This window comes from Ambystoma mexicanum, chromosome 3p (genome assembly GCF_040938575.1).
Source record: "Ambystoma mexicanum isolate Mex_15411 chromosome 3p, UKY_AmexF1_1, whole genome shotgun sequence".
Lineage (NCBI taxonomy): Eukaryota > Metazoa > Chordata > Amphibia > Caudata > Ambystomatidae > Ambystoma > Ambystoma mexicanum.
Window position 1 is genome coordinate 300,773,174 of NC_090925.1, and position 14,719 is coordinate 300,787,892.

Genomic DNA, 14,719 nt, shown 5'->3' on the forward strand with positions numbered 1-14,719 from the left:
TTATTCTTCCCTTCCCCATATTGTTTGAAGTACTCTTGCAAATCATGTCAAGTTACGTCCGGGGTTAGGAGGTTTCAGGCAGCTGGGACTTGTAATGAATTATGTTTGTATGTGAATGTGTAATTATGTTATGATGTCATGACCTAGCAAAGAAGACTCCAGGAAAAGGGCCGGGCTACGCATATGATCTCAAGATGATAGTTAAGATAATTTTGACCAATGTGAATGGGGGAGTTGTAGAAGATTGGATTTCTTTTGTATATGTTTTGACCAATCATGTGTGGGGGGTGGTTTGTAATAAAATATAGGAGAGTGTTTTAACTGTTGCAAAAATGCATATAATGTGTCAACTTGCGTGGTTTAGGGAGACTCTAGTTAGTTTGATTCTGCAGCATCACCTAGCCCCTCCCGACTTATTGTACAATAAACCTGCCATTATGCACACTCGCTTCTTAAGTGGTGGGCCTGCTTTGGTTTAAGGTGATGAAAGGTCCGTTCACACACCTTCATATAACTGGAAGGACTTTTTTTGTCATTTACTGTGAACAAACACGCTCTTGCTGTAGATTGACTGCAAACATTTCCTTCAAATTCTGTGCCCAGGCTGCAGTAAATATATACATTTTTCAATGGGAATTTATGATTTGCATCGTTTCCTTCTGTATAGATTTCCCTACAGAAATAGATGAAGATTTTCTGAACAAAGGTGAATTAGAACAGGACATGTACGTGTGGGATTGCCCTAAAGTGAAACTAGCTAAGAGGTCAGAGAAAGGTTTGACAACATATTTTAAAATATTCAAGGAGCCTACTGAAATAGCACCCTACCTATAATATTTTCATAGTGGGCAGAAAATACGGATTTTTTTTTCCATTTAATCTATTAACAACTCTGGAAGTACTAGGTGCACGGTTACATTTATCACACAATCAAATAAGCTGTTGTTATTGTAATAAACAGAGCACAGAGATAGAAATCGTAAAACTTCACTACATAGGATGCATGAAATTTGGAATGATTGCATTGGGTAAATTTGTCGAGTAACAGGATGATGTAAAGATGCAACAGTTCTGACAGAAATTAAGAGAAACACAATAGTTCTTCCTTGGTAGTCCTGCAATATTGTAAATATGTCTCAACTATTAAGCATACTTCATTTTATTTGTTGTTTTTAAGATGTATGCTATATGGATTTCTTATTTGGTTTTGGTCATTTTTAACTATTTTTGATTGACTATAGTTGTAACCGTTGTTTAAACTGTAAAGTCCTTTCATTTGTTCAAATTAACCTTAGGTGTTTCGACATGATCTGTAGATCTTGTCCTGAATATCCTGCTAAGATATTGAACAATGCAAGATATTTATCAGAATTGATGTTTGTACTTGAACAAACAGCTGGTGCGCGCACAGTATTTTAAATACTTTCTTCATAGAAGTTGGGAGAGTAATTCAAGGTATGGCCTAGGTAATTGAACGCATGCACTACGAGAAGGTGCAAAAAAGAATATAAAATAAAAATTGAAAGGTAGTTGGATCAAAGGACTGCAGCTGTTTGTTTTCTTTCTGTTCCTCTCCTTGTAGCACTTCACTTTATCATGTAGACATTAGTGAGTGCTATAGAAGAAACCTGCATGTGTAATGCCCACATATTATTCAAAATAAACACAATAATGCATCTCTAATAGCATGTGACACAGTTTGAACAATGCCCAGATCCGGCTCAATACCTGATTTGATTTGATTTGAGTATTTACAAAGTGTTCATGATGCACTTAACTGAATAGCAGCAGAGCTGATAATAAAAAATTGCCACATCATTATATAAACCAAAAACAGTTTTAGCAGCCAAGATAGCCCCCATAACATCCCATTGTCTATCTCCTTAAACATGGATGTTTTGAGTGTTCTATACGAAACCGCGTAGTGTCATTTGGACCCAAATCTCTTTTGGAATGCTGTTCCACAACATTGGACCAAAAACTGCAAATCATCGAACTCCTCTCGATACAAACACTGATGGAGGAACAGTCAGGAGCAGCAAATCTCTAGATAGTAGGCACCTAGATGGTTGGTTGCAACACATCTTGTCTCTTAAATAGACCAGTGCCAGTCCATTTAAGAATTTAAAAATTAGGCATGCCACCTTAAATGTAATTTGCTCCTCCACTGCCGACCAGTGCAGTGTTCGACTGGACGGTGATACATTTGCTGAACCAGCAGACCAGTCTAATGGCCGCGTTGTGACCTTTTTGGTGCCTGTACAGTTGCATAGCTGGGATGGTCATCAGCATACTATTGCAATAGTCCAGATGGGCATTCGTCAAGGCACCTAGCCCTGTTGTACGATCTTCATGCGTGATGAATGGGATGTCCTGCTGTAACAGTCTGAATGAGTACATAACTGCCTCCACCTTGGCTCCTACCTGGCCCTCGCTGCCAAGATGATCCTGCCAGATGCAGCACAAGTTTTTAACACTGGAAGTGAACCCCAGCCCGGCCCCCAGGAGGTTGGGGACTAGCAGTTCTTTAGTGGTTGAGAGTAGATGTCTAGGTCCAAACAATATGACCTCTTTTTTGGACGCAGTCAACTGCATTAATAGACATCCACTCACTAACCTCCTTCATGCATCCTTTGACCCTAATAAAGGGTTCCTCAATATTCCCAATTCTGATGAAGATCTTGGTGTCATCGGAGTAAAAATGATAGTTCATACCATGGCGCCTCAGAATCTTCATCAACGGTTGAAAATACTAATTGAAATCTTAAGACCAATTTAGTAAAATCCGTCTGCCAAGGGCTGAGTTAAGTTTGACGATAGAGGTACGCAATTATATATGGGCCACAACATATCAGAGGAAGCACCTGCAAGCATCAGATGCGTTCTTCAGTAAGCATCTAGAATACTGAACCACTTTAGAGAACAGCCTGATTTGTTCCTGTCAGCAAATATGCTCATGGGAAGCCTAATTCTTAGAATTATCAAAGACTCTGGGCCTCATTTTAAGTGTGCCAGTCCAAAAACCTTGCCGGTAAGTTTGCCGGCACAGTTGTTTCCGGACTGGCATACTCCAACTATGCCGGGTGGGTGTCCTCCCACCCAGCAGGACAGACCTGCCGGGTGGGAAGCTACGCCCCTGCATGGTTTTCAGGGGGGCACCGGCATCATTATCCTGTAACGAAATTGCTGGCGCCTGACTTCCTGGCAGTTGGACTTGGAATAGACTGGTGGCACCGGGAAGTCAGGCACCAGTCATTTTTTACGGGTCCGGCGGCAACCTGCTGGTAGTACCGGCAGGGATACCGCTGGACCCGTAATGAGGCCTTCTGTCTTATATATTCAAGTAACAAATCCCGTTCTACAAATGAGAGCATCAATTACCACAAATGTTCAGTTCAAGTAAGAAAAACCATATGCACAGTAGTTCAATAAGCTTGTCTGCACAATTCAGTGGATGAATTTTAAAACATGCATTTTATCATTAAAAAATTCAATCATGTAGTTAAAATGAAAGTACCTTTATTTTCACAGTATTAGAATTTGAAATTCCCTAGAGCTATTGCTATTAAATCATAGCAAATCAAAAAAATGATTTAACCAGCCGTCAGTCATTTTGAGGTGCACAATTACAGTTAGCTCATTACACACACATTCACTTGCAGGCCTAATAAAAGGAAACAATCCTCCTTTCTTCATGTTTTCATCCCACGTTCGTGGGCAAATCCATACTTGCACTAATAATAACATCTTTGCTGTAATTCCCCAAAGAAACACTAACTGTCTGAAAAAGTAAGATAGCTAAAAATAGTAAACAAGTTACGCTGGCCCTCATTATGGGTCCGGCGGAAACCGTGCCGGTAAAACTGTCAGGTAGCCATCAGACCCGTAATGATTTACCGCTGTCTGACTTACCGGAAACACTAGGGCATTACAGCCCCGGTGGTCCGGTAAGTCAGGCGCCGGGAAAATGTTGATCCCCATTCCCATAGAGTCCTATAGGACTCTATGGGAGTGGGGACCACGGAAGCACCGGCACCGTTAATAACAGTGCCGGTGCTTCCGTGAAAGTCTGCGGGCGGGTGCTGACCCTGGCAGGCAGAACGGCACCCATCTGCAGACTCATAGTTTACGGGTCTGGAAACAATGGTGCCGTTAAGCTTACCGGCACTGTTGTTTCCGGACCGGCAAACTTGTAATGAGGGCCAATGAAATAGCATAGTACCACGTTTCTGTTGTCCGCAAGATCTCTTTCATCAGCCTCTGTTCAACCTTTTCAATATAATTCTATGGATCTCTGACTGTAACGCCTGCCTAGAATATAGTATTAGGATATCTTTCACAAACTCAGACATAAAAAAAATATATTTTATTTCATACAGTTGCCACAGCCACAAATCCATCCAATCTAAATCGGCTTTCACAGTCTGCCATCAAGAGGGGAATTAGAAACAGTCGCCAGACGTCACGTCCTGTTTTCCGTTGTCTATGTCAAAGGTTACTGACTGTTCATTTCAAGCAGGCAGTCATTGTGTGAGTACAAAGTGTTCTGTGTAACGAATTCAACTCAAGCTGCCCACAGTCCACCCTTTTGTCTGTATAAAGTACAGTGGGAGGACATTTCATTGAAAGCCAATAGTTGTCATTCCATGATTATAGGCTTTTGAAGCAGAACAATATCAAATAAATGTGCTGTGTTCAGGGTCTGTCTGGAATGTGTTCTGACATCATAGCACATCACATGAAGTTGCATTTAAAGTTGAGAAAAATATAAACTTGACAGCGGTTTCTCTTGCTGCACATAAAACTTGCATCATGTTTTATTTCGGTTTAGTGACTTGTAAATGCTGCATCATTCCACTTGTACCTGTAGGGATACACGGATAAATGTACATTGATAGTGTATTTTGCAGTTATGAACATCCATTATAACTTACAGCTGATTTCTTGTCTGCCTATTTCGAAATGAGCAATGCTATTGAAATAAGCAACTTAACACATTCTAAACATTTACTGTACACAGCTATCCCTATGCTTCTGAATTAGGCCTCGACCAAACTTTCCTGCGGCAGACATGAATCATGCGACTTTTGATTGATTTGACAAGGAGTCATTTTACACAAACCTAAGGAAAAGTGTGCCCGAACTTTGTCCATGTGGCTCAAAGAGGGGCACAAGCTGGAGCTCTCATTCAGACTCACATAGCATTAAGAAAGGAAGTGGTCACTGATGCAGGTTTAGAGCATTTAGGATGGCTTAATACACTGGAGTGCAGGTAGAACATTCGTAGGAAGAAGCAAGCCATTGGCAGGAGAAGATGGAAATACCAGGAATGGCTCAGGGTAGCTTCTTGGATAGTCAATCTCACCTGATTTGGCTGGGAGAGAGCAGCAGTATATGATATGATAAGTCATTTATAACACACCTGTACACAAGTGTTTCTAGGCACGACAAGACAAGGAAGCGTCGACAGACGGAGGACAGAACAACAATCTTACTAGGCCTTGTGTCATTCAGGTATCCAAAGAGCAGAAGATAACTGGAAACTCAGTGCTTATACAATGACATTAATGATGTGCAATCCAACCATAGATAAGCACGCAGAGGGTGAATGTATCTGGGCGTGGATCCTCTGCTCAGGTCTTCAACAATTAGAAACAAAATCAGTGAATGATACAATAACACTGTGCGTGTGTCCTTGAGTTAGTTTAATGCAACTGAACAACGTTCATCTGTTTTAGACAAGCATTTATCGCGTCTAGATCTTGCTGCTGAAAGTCTCCGATAAGTGACACACAGTGCCACGCTTGCAAGGAAATATATGATATGTGATGGGTGATTACACCTGCCTTGAAATAAATTAGTTGGGATCCTGCACACAAGGGATCACAAGCCCTGGAAGAAGAGAGAGCAGAGCTCGGAACTCGTGTTGGCTTGTCTAAAGAAGATTACATTTGTTCAGTTGCATTAAACTAATTCAAGGACGCAAGCGCAGTTTGATTATATCATTCAGTGTTCTTGTATCCTTCACATCACGCAGGTGTGAGTGGAAGGGAGGGGGAGAAGAGCCAGTGGGACATAGAGTAGGGGAGAGTGCAGCATAACTTGTAAGTGCAGCCGGGAGACAGCTCATTAGCATAGGCGCAGCCAGGATTCTCTAACAAGTCGGGTCTGAAGCTAATGCAGTTGGGTCCACAGCAGTAACATAACATCTGTAAATGCCCACAGAGCGCTGCTGAATGGGCATTTAAAGATTTAGGGTGGGCCTTGCCCACTCAGGCCCTACCCTGTCTACACCTCAGCTCATTAGTGCAGAGAGTCAGGTGACTGTAGAGTTACAGATACAGCCCCTAAGTGGATGGGAGGCCCAATGGCAGTGGACGGGCAACCAGTCATGCAGAAGCCTGGTCCAATAAATTCAGTGGGTGGTCAGGTAACCAGTATGGGCAGCAGACAGGGACATCAGCAAATGAGTGGGAGAGAGAAACTGAAAGTGAAAGGAAAAGCCTTGAGTTGCTTCCAGAACATTAGGTGGTCTTTGTCAATAGTGGGAGAGGCAGGTAGGCTGTTCCAGAGGGAGGCCCCAGTGGATGACAGAGTTCTCTGCCTGGAGAAGCATCTGACCTTCAGAGAGTTGTAGGTGGATGAGCAGAGGGCTCGATTAGGAAGATGCTTTGGAAGAGAAAATTGGATGTAGTGTGCTCCTCAGCCCCCAGAAAGCCTTGTGGATGATGCAGATGGTCTTGAACTTCAGCCTCACAGCCACAGGGAACCGGTGGAGAGTTTCAGGGTTGGTGAGATACAATCCCTGGGGTTGAAGCCAAGGACAAATCTTGCAGTCCTGTACCAATAAGTTGTAGAGGGCGGCAGGCAGATTTAGAAAGAGGCTGTTGCTTTAGTTCAGCCTAGAGAGGACCAGAGCTCTGGAGACAGTGAGCCTGTGAGGAAAGTGAGAAAAGGAAAAATACCTCAGAGGCGGTGCAGCTGATAATGTGACTTCTTAGAGACATTAGAGATGTGAGGAGAGAAGGAGAGGGTGGACATGAAAATGACCCCAAGGTTCTTAGCCTCACTGGAAAGAGCAGGTAGAGGGCCCAGGGTGGTCGGCCAGAGAGAGAGCAGAAAGGCGGGAGCAGGAGTCCCTATGAGGAGGATCTCTGTCATGCTGGCATTGAGCCAGCGTTTGTTGGCAGTACAACATTCCTGAATTGCAGACAGTCAGCCAGGTATGAGATAAGGATCAGTAGAGACTGAGGGGAGCCTGAAGGAGAGCCGGGTGTCAGCCGCATAACACTGAAAGCTAAAGCAGAAGGTAGAGATGCGGTGGGCCAGAGATGCCAGGTAGTGGTTCAATTGCCAGGGAGAGAGGTTAGACCCCCGACGAACACCAATAGTAGAGAGAGAGAGATAGAAGAGAGGAAAGACCCACATGTGACCTGGGAGGATTGGTCATTGAGAAAGTAGGTCAACCAGGCAAGTTCCTGCCCAGAGATACCCAGATTGTCTTTAAAACTATTGGTCAGGATGATGTGTCAAAAGAAGAGGATATATCAGGGAGCATGAGGACAGAAGGAAGGTTAGATTGGAATGCAAGTCTTCACAGGTGTTCAGAAGAGTAGTTTCTATGCTTCTGGCTGCTATGAAGCCAGACTGGTGGTCGTGGAGGCAAACACCAGATTCAGTAGGTAGATTAAGCTAGGAGATGGCCAGCTTTTCTAGGGGTTTTCCCAGGAAAGGAGTGATGGAGATCGAGTGAAAGTTTGCCAGAGAGGACGGATCAGCAGAAGGCTTCTTAAGAAGGGGGTGCACAAGGGAGTGCTTAAAGCCAGTAGTGATTTGGGAAGGCAGCAGCTGGCATGCCAGTCTGATCCCATTTCTTCGAGCCAGTCTGTGAGAAACTTGCCATCGGGTGAAACTTGAGATGTGGAGCAGAAGGAGTCCGATATCCATGCAGACAGCTTGTGGGAGAATTGCACTTGTATCTGTCAATGGGGGCAGGTTTCGCAGGACGAGGAGACATGCATCAAGGTTTTAGGGGGTGAGGTGGAGCACCCAGGGGAAAACAATATGGACATCACATGCAGCAAGCACTTGAAATGTTTCAGGGGGGCTATCAGAGACCAATGGAGGACCCCCACTGTGTTGGGTGTGCAGGCCAGTAGGGCACATACCCACAGTAGGACAGCCCACAGAAGGAACTGATGTGTTCAATCCTATCTGTTACATATGATCTAGCTGAGGAACCATGTATACGGGTGATAATAGGTGACAAGACATTTTACTTTCTCGTGGAAATGGGTGACTAGATCCTGTATCAGGGAAAGGAGATACCCAATGTCAGGCAATACCATGAATGTGCAGGGATTCTCTGGGGCAACAGATGTGATTTCTTTTACAGATGAACTTCAACTCTCCATAGGAGAGCATGACCTAACTATGCCACTGTTATATTCGCGACAGACACTTGCGCGCATCCCAGTGTGCCTCCAAGTGCCTGTTTGCCTGGAGACGCTGTGCGGTTTCCTGCATACGTTTATTGGACTTATCACTAACGAACTGGACACCGCTGGAAACACTGACCAATGAATGCAAGGACCTATCACAAGTGACTCTTCTCCTCTACTCAGTCTAACTTGCTTACATTTCTTTTATTCACCCCCCTAGAACAGCGTGATTGTGTTTGTTGCATAAACTTGTCGGAAGCCACGCCCCCATCTTCTCAGGTACTTCCTTATGAGGCATGGGCCGCGAGCATCCGTGAACATCCCGGAGTGCCTCTGAGTACCTGTTTGTTCTTCGCTGGGTCAGTGGGGAGAGGGACCACTTCATACAGGTACTACACACCACATATATGCAAAGGCAAATAGGTAACGCTGCATAGGTTGCCATCTTTGACCAAAGTCTGCATTCCTGGGGAAAAAATTAAACCACACATTCCGAGCAGAAAAGAAAAGCCAGGGGGGCGGCCTTGCACCATTATATACTGTCTGGTCCCCTCATATTTACCCCAAAAAGAAACACTATGGCGAGAGCTCTGACACCCACCTGCCTCCTTCACCCCTCATTAAGGAGGGAAGCTTTTGCCGCTCCTACTGCACTCAGCAGTTTCTCCGCCAATGCCATTCCCAGAATCTTGGCCCATAAATGAAATTGTTGAGCAAGCTCCACCTCCAATGAGCTCAGCAGATTTGTCTTTTTTCGATACCCCCCAATTTTTGGCATGAGAGAGGGGTTGGATGACTCCCTTCCTTCGGCCCAAATGTCAGTTATAACAATGGAGGAAGGGCTGAACCAAATAGGCTCTGGGGGTGGGGGGGCGCCAAGATACCATTTTATGTGAATTACGGGCCATTATTATCCAGTTGTCTAATTTAAATATTGCAAGGGGTGAGACTCTTAGTAATCCTCCCAGCCTTCCAGTTTCTGACATAATTTACCTGAATACATCATCATGCCAGGAAGTAGAGACAGTAGACAAATTGAGGGAGGGCTCCCCAATGAAAAAGAAAAAAAACTAAACTCTGGGGTCTGACACTGAAGGACAACCTCACGTTACTACTGCACCCCCAAAAACTGTAGCTAGGTTAACGCAGAATTGTAACCTGAGTAAAAAGGGTTGCAAATCAAACAACGCTAGAGAATGGATTAGAATGAAAAAATGAGATCCCTGCAAAGGTATGAATAAACCCTTCAGAAACTCATGGAGAAATATTGTAAGGGAGGAGATTGTTGACACTCTTGCTAACACTAACAATTGAGATGCAGGACTGCACTGAAATCATAACTAGTGGCAATAACCAGCCGAGGAGGGTGGGGAGGCATGTCTCCAGATTGACAGGATACCCCAGGGTCATCCTACTGATGCCATGGACTCCCTGACAAATGCTATGAAACTTAAAGGGAAAAAACAAAAACAAAAAACTCCAAGGTGGAGAATGAGTTTGTAAACTCCAATGCTAAAAAAGGAATTTGCAATCTGCTTAAAACAAAAAAAGTGTAAGTAAGAGGGCATGGATGGGACTGAAGAGGGTGCTAATAACGGGCTGATGAGTCACCCTAGAACTAGCTGGGGAAAGTACATTGGGGCAAACTAATGAGAACAGTGGGCTGAGGGAGGAACAAGCGTTTACCAAAATGATGATGGACAAAATGGTAAAGACCACAGTGAGAAGCATGATGGATAAGTAGGTTAAAACAGGACCACCCTCAACAGAAGTTGCACCTGGTGGAAAATTGGTTTTCCCTAAAGGGTAGAGGGGACACATCTGATCGTCTAATGATGGATCAAGCCCTTGACCCAAAAACAACCACAGGGGCACTAAGAAATCAGTGGCTTGAGTTAGATAAGCTGAATGTACAAGCTGATGTCCCTAAAATCATTCCAACTGAGCCAAAGGTGAGTGATAGTCAAAGCTGTAGCAACTTGTATAAGGACTTTATGCCTGGGTAGCAACTCGTACTCCATACACCAGGTATATCGTCCATGAGGAAGTGGAGAGCACCTAAGTCTGTTTTTAATAATAATCTCTTCAATGGAGGCAAACACGCTTTCTGGATGATCCTAGCGTGATATTGCACTACATGTTTGGGTATGGTGGTCCGGACTCTTTAAATAGGTGGAGAGTTTTAGCGCTCTTAAATTAAATTCCGAGTCTTAGACTCATTACTACTACAGACATAAAACGGGTCGATTTCATCCATCCAGACCGGTACAATCATGTGCGTCTGGTTTTACACTCTTGCGTAATCTATGACGCATTATTAGAAGAGGTAAACCAATTTAACAAATTGGAATATGATCTCCAAAATTTTAGTTCTGGGTTTTCTCACCTGCAATCTGGTAAACATAGCGATCCCCTAAGGTTAGAGAAACAGGACGGGGAGTCAGAGGGGAGGCAGAGGCGAGGGTGGGGAGATATGTTCACGGTGTAGAGCAATATCATAACTGGAGACGGCTCGCCCTTAGTTTGCGAGACTCCATTTCACAACTACAAGTTCTAAACATCAAGCTTTAGCCAGACCCAACAGATCTCTTTAATATCATGGATCTTTAGAGGCTCTTCAAACTTATGTGCTTCCCCCGAATTATGCCACATGTTAAGCCAATACACCGTAATTGGCATTCAAAAGACATTGCTGACCACTCCACAGAGACTAGATGGCTTTGATGTTCGAACATAATTAGCCACTAAGAGTGTGAGAGGGGGGCTGGCAGGCGGGCTGCTAATTGCCATAAGAAATGGGTCTGATATTGAAGTGACTAACTTGGTCCATGTGTCTGAAGGAGTTACAAAATGTAATGCTGGAGCTCAAATTAAGACTACCATGTCAATTTATCCCGCTTTTACATATATATTAGAACCCCCAATAGAACCTCATTGTGACCTTAAGTAAGAATAATGATCTGATTGAAGACTGGTTGGTCAATACACCAGGGGCCCAGATAATCATGGGTGACTTAAATGCTGAAATCAAGAAGCGGAGTAGGAAGTTCTTTGCCCGTGAGTCAGGCTCAGGATTGTTGACGCTCACCCAACTCAATAACCAAAACATCATATTGGGTGGTCCTCCGGGGTGCAAAAGAAAGATACTTCAAGGCCAAATTTGGAAAGATATGTTTGTAAACTGGGGTGTATACTCTGCAAATGCCCTACAGGATAATGCTGCGGATCCCAGTACATGGTCAGATGGTACGCAAATATCAACTATTGACTATATATTTATGTCAAAAGCCCTAACTGACCAAGTAAAAGAGTTTAAGATAAAAAACACCAGGCTCTGTGATCATAAGAGGCTGGAGGTAATTTTGCTCTCGGTCATGGCGGGGGGGTCTAGGGAACATCACAAGGCACCGCTCACTGTGAACAATAATAAATCAAAAATTGTTTGGCATGAGGGTAATGTATCCAAACTAAATACTGTATTCATGGCTGATTTCTGTGACTCTACTATGGTTACAAAATTGTCTACATTTACACATACTTGCTACGATCCTCATGTTGAGTCCCTAATTAAATAATTTGTGAAAGCCTCAGTACCTAAATCTGCAAGCCAAAGGCATAAACACAGTTTTGATTTTGTGGTACATGTGAGAAGAAAATGTGTCGTAAAGACATTCGTTCGATTTGGAAAACATCTAACTCAATTGGGGATAAACACAAGGTGGTGAGAAAGCTAAAACCAAAACTGAAAAATTGGTTAAAGGGATACCGTGCAAGTAGGTATCCCAATGACAGTGAAAATATGTTTGCTTCCATGAAAGATGGAAGCTCTAGGCAATTTTGGATATTGGTGAATGCCATGGAGATCTCACAATCAACGGCTAAAAGTAACACCATATCAGATGGGGTATGGTTGAGGCATTTTGGCACTATGTATGGGCGGGTGGAGCAGATAACTCCAGATTTGGACAGTCTGAAGGCTTGGGCCTGGGACGTCAACTTCACTATTGAGGATATTGTAAGATATTTTATCTTATTGGGGTAAATTTGGGGTTTGGCGGTATTTTCTTACCGTCAAAATATGAGCGGTAGTTTGGTGGTAAATTAGCCTTGCATTTAGATTGGGTTTGGTCTCATATTATTTTAGTGACCATATCTTGTTAGCTTATATTAGGTAATCTAGTGATATATTGTTTTGCGGTATTTGGTGATAAGCATGGTTTTCTTCCTTATATTATAACTCCATCATAAAACAGAACCTTCATTTCTATTAGAGTACCTCTCAGTGGTCTATAGAGAGCCTTGGATCTATGCACTTCATAGAAACCCAACAATTGTATTTAGAGCGCCACTTATAGGTTGTGGCCAGTATCACTGGCTTATTTACATCCAGTGATCTATGTCATAAAGTATTACTGGCTCATGGACGTCCAGTAATCCATATATCATCTCAGATTACCTCCCTTCATCATGCAATGATGACACACACACACACACACACACGCACAAAACTGCTTTATCACTGAATATTATTAGCCTCTTTTGGATTGTTGTTTTACCTGCAGTGGTAAATTGACAAATGCACTACTGAACAAAATGAATCTCCCCTGTATATCTATATACAACAATTCACAGATACAAAAATGACAGTAAATCCATTTGATTTCATGGATACTTATTATTTGGAACCTTATTTACATATTAACAAATCTTACCATGGAGATATTGCATCATCATCTGAAATACAAAAAAGAAAGAGAAACAGAACAAACAAGCCTTTTAAAGCATGGGTTCATTTTCCCCCATTCCGAACATGGTGAAAAATACATGCAGTGTCTTCCCTGCTTTTCTCACTACAGGCCTCATCACGAGTTTGGAGTTTTGGGAGATCCGCGGCAGTAAAAGTACAAAATTTCCCCATTGAGCCCAATGGGGAATGGGCTCAATGGGGAATGGGCAATACCTGTTCGGCCAAACCCATGATCCGGTGGGTTTGGCGGTAGGGCAAATTATGCCAGCGCTATTAGCGCTGGCATTACCACCCAACTCGTGATGAGGCCCTATAACTTGTAGTCAAACATGCACCATTCAAAACAAAAAAAATCCTCACTTGGCACAAATATATCTCACCAAGATTAGAGTTTCTTTGAAGCTCCGAGCGTGGCCTTGCTATTTTCGCAAATGCAGGTCCAGATTCAGCACAAACACTCTGTAAATCTTGTGTGTGGGGGGAGCACCAGCGAGAAATTCTCTAGCCAGCACTCTGTGGCCCCTTGGACTTCTGTCTTCACAGCCCAGTCTCCACAAACTAACTCCTCTCTGCAAGTTTTGCCATTAGCAAAACTCTGAGCCTTCCTACTTTATTTACGTGGCATGTCTGCAGACACTTTCTTCCAATCAGGTCAAAAGCATGTTTTCTACGCCACTCTTAATTTTTAGAACAATGAAATCCTTGCTCTCTGAGCAACTGTTTCAATTTATGTCCTGCTGCGCATAATTTCCCTCTGCTCTTCACAAGTTAACACAGAAGAAAAAGAGAAAAAAAATGCTAGTGTGCATTTAAACAGCATTACAACAGTGTCACCAAAATATGTATTTTCAACTCATTTTGCACATGAGACTACAATATAATGTTAAGGAAGTTAGTGTTTAGTAATGTTAATTCAATTAGTCAGTTATATGATTAATGTAGTCTCATATATAAGGTATCACAGAGAAAACAAATGGTGCACTTCATTCTCTGCAGTTTCACATTGGGCTTTGCTGTGTTATGAATTCTATACCTTGCATGCCACCAACAACATATTCACATGTTATACTGGCAACACAAAAATAAATGTATGTACCACATTACTGCTGGCAATAAAATGCCACTGCACTTTGCAATAAAAAGTATGCCTTTACATTTTGGTAAAACACTATGGGGGTAATTCATAGAATTTAGCGCACAAGTGGCGCACGCGGCTGGCGCACAGTGTTCGCGTGCGAATCTCTGCGCCAGCCGCGTGCGCTAAAATCCATTTCCGCGCACAGCGTATTCATGGATTTCAGCTACCAAAACCAGCCGTGGCACACAGTGGCGCAGTGACCCTGCAGCAGCGCCAGTTACGCCCCCACGAACGCCCCTTGCGCAGGGAAAATCCATCAAAATCCCCAATCCAGCGCAAAGGGCTGCGCTAACCATGTACCAGCACGGCAAGGGGGGTACGTGTATTACTGGGGTTCGCGGGAAGTTTCACACGCGATTGGCCCTGTGCGAGCGGGGTACGTGCATTTCAGGG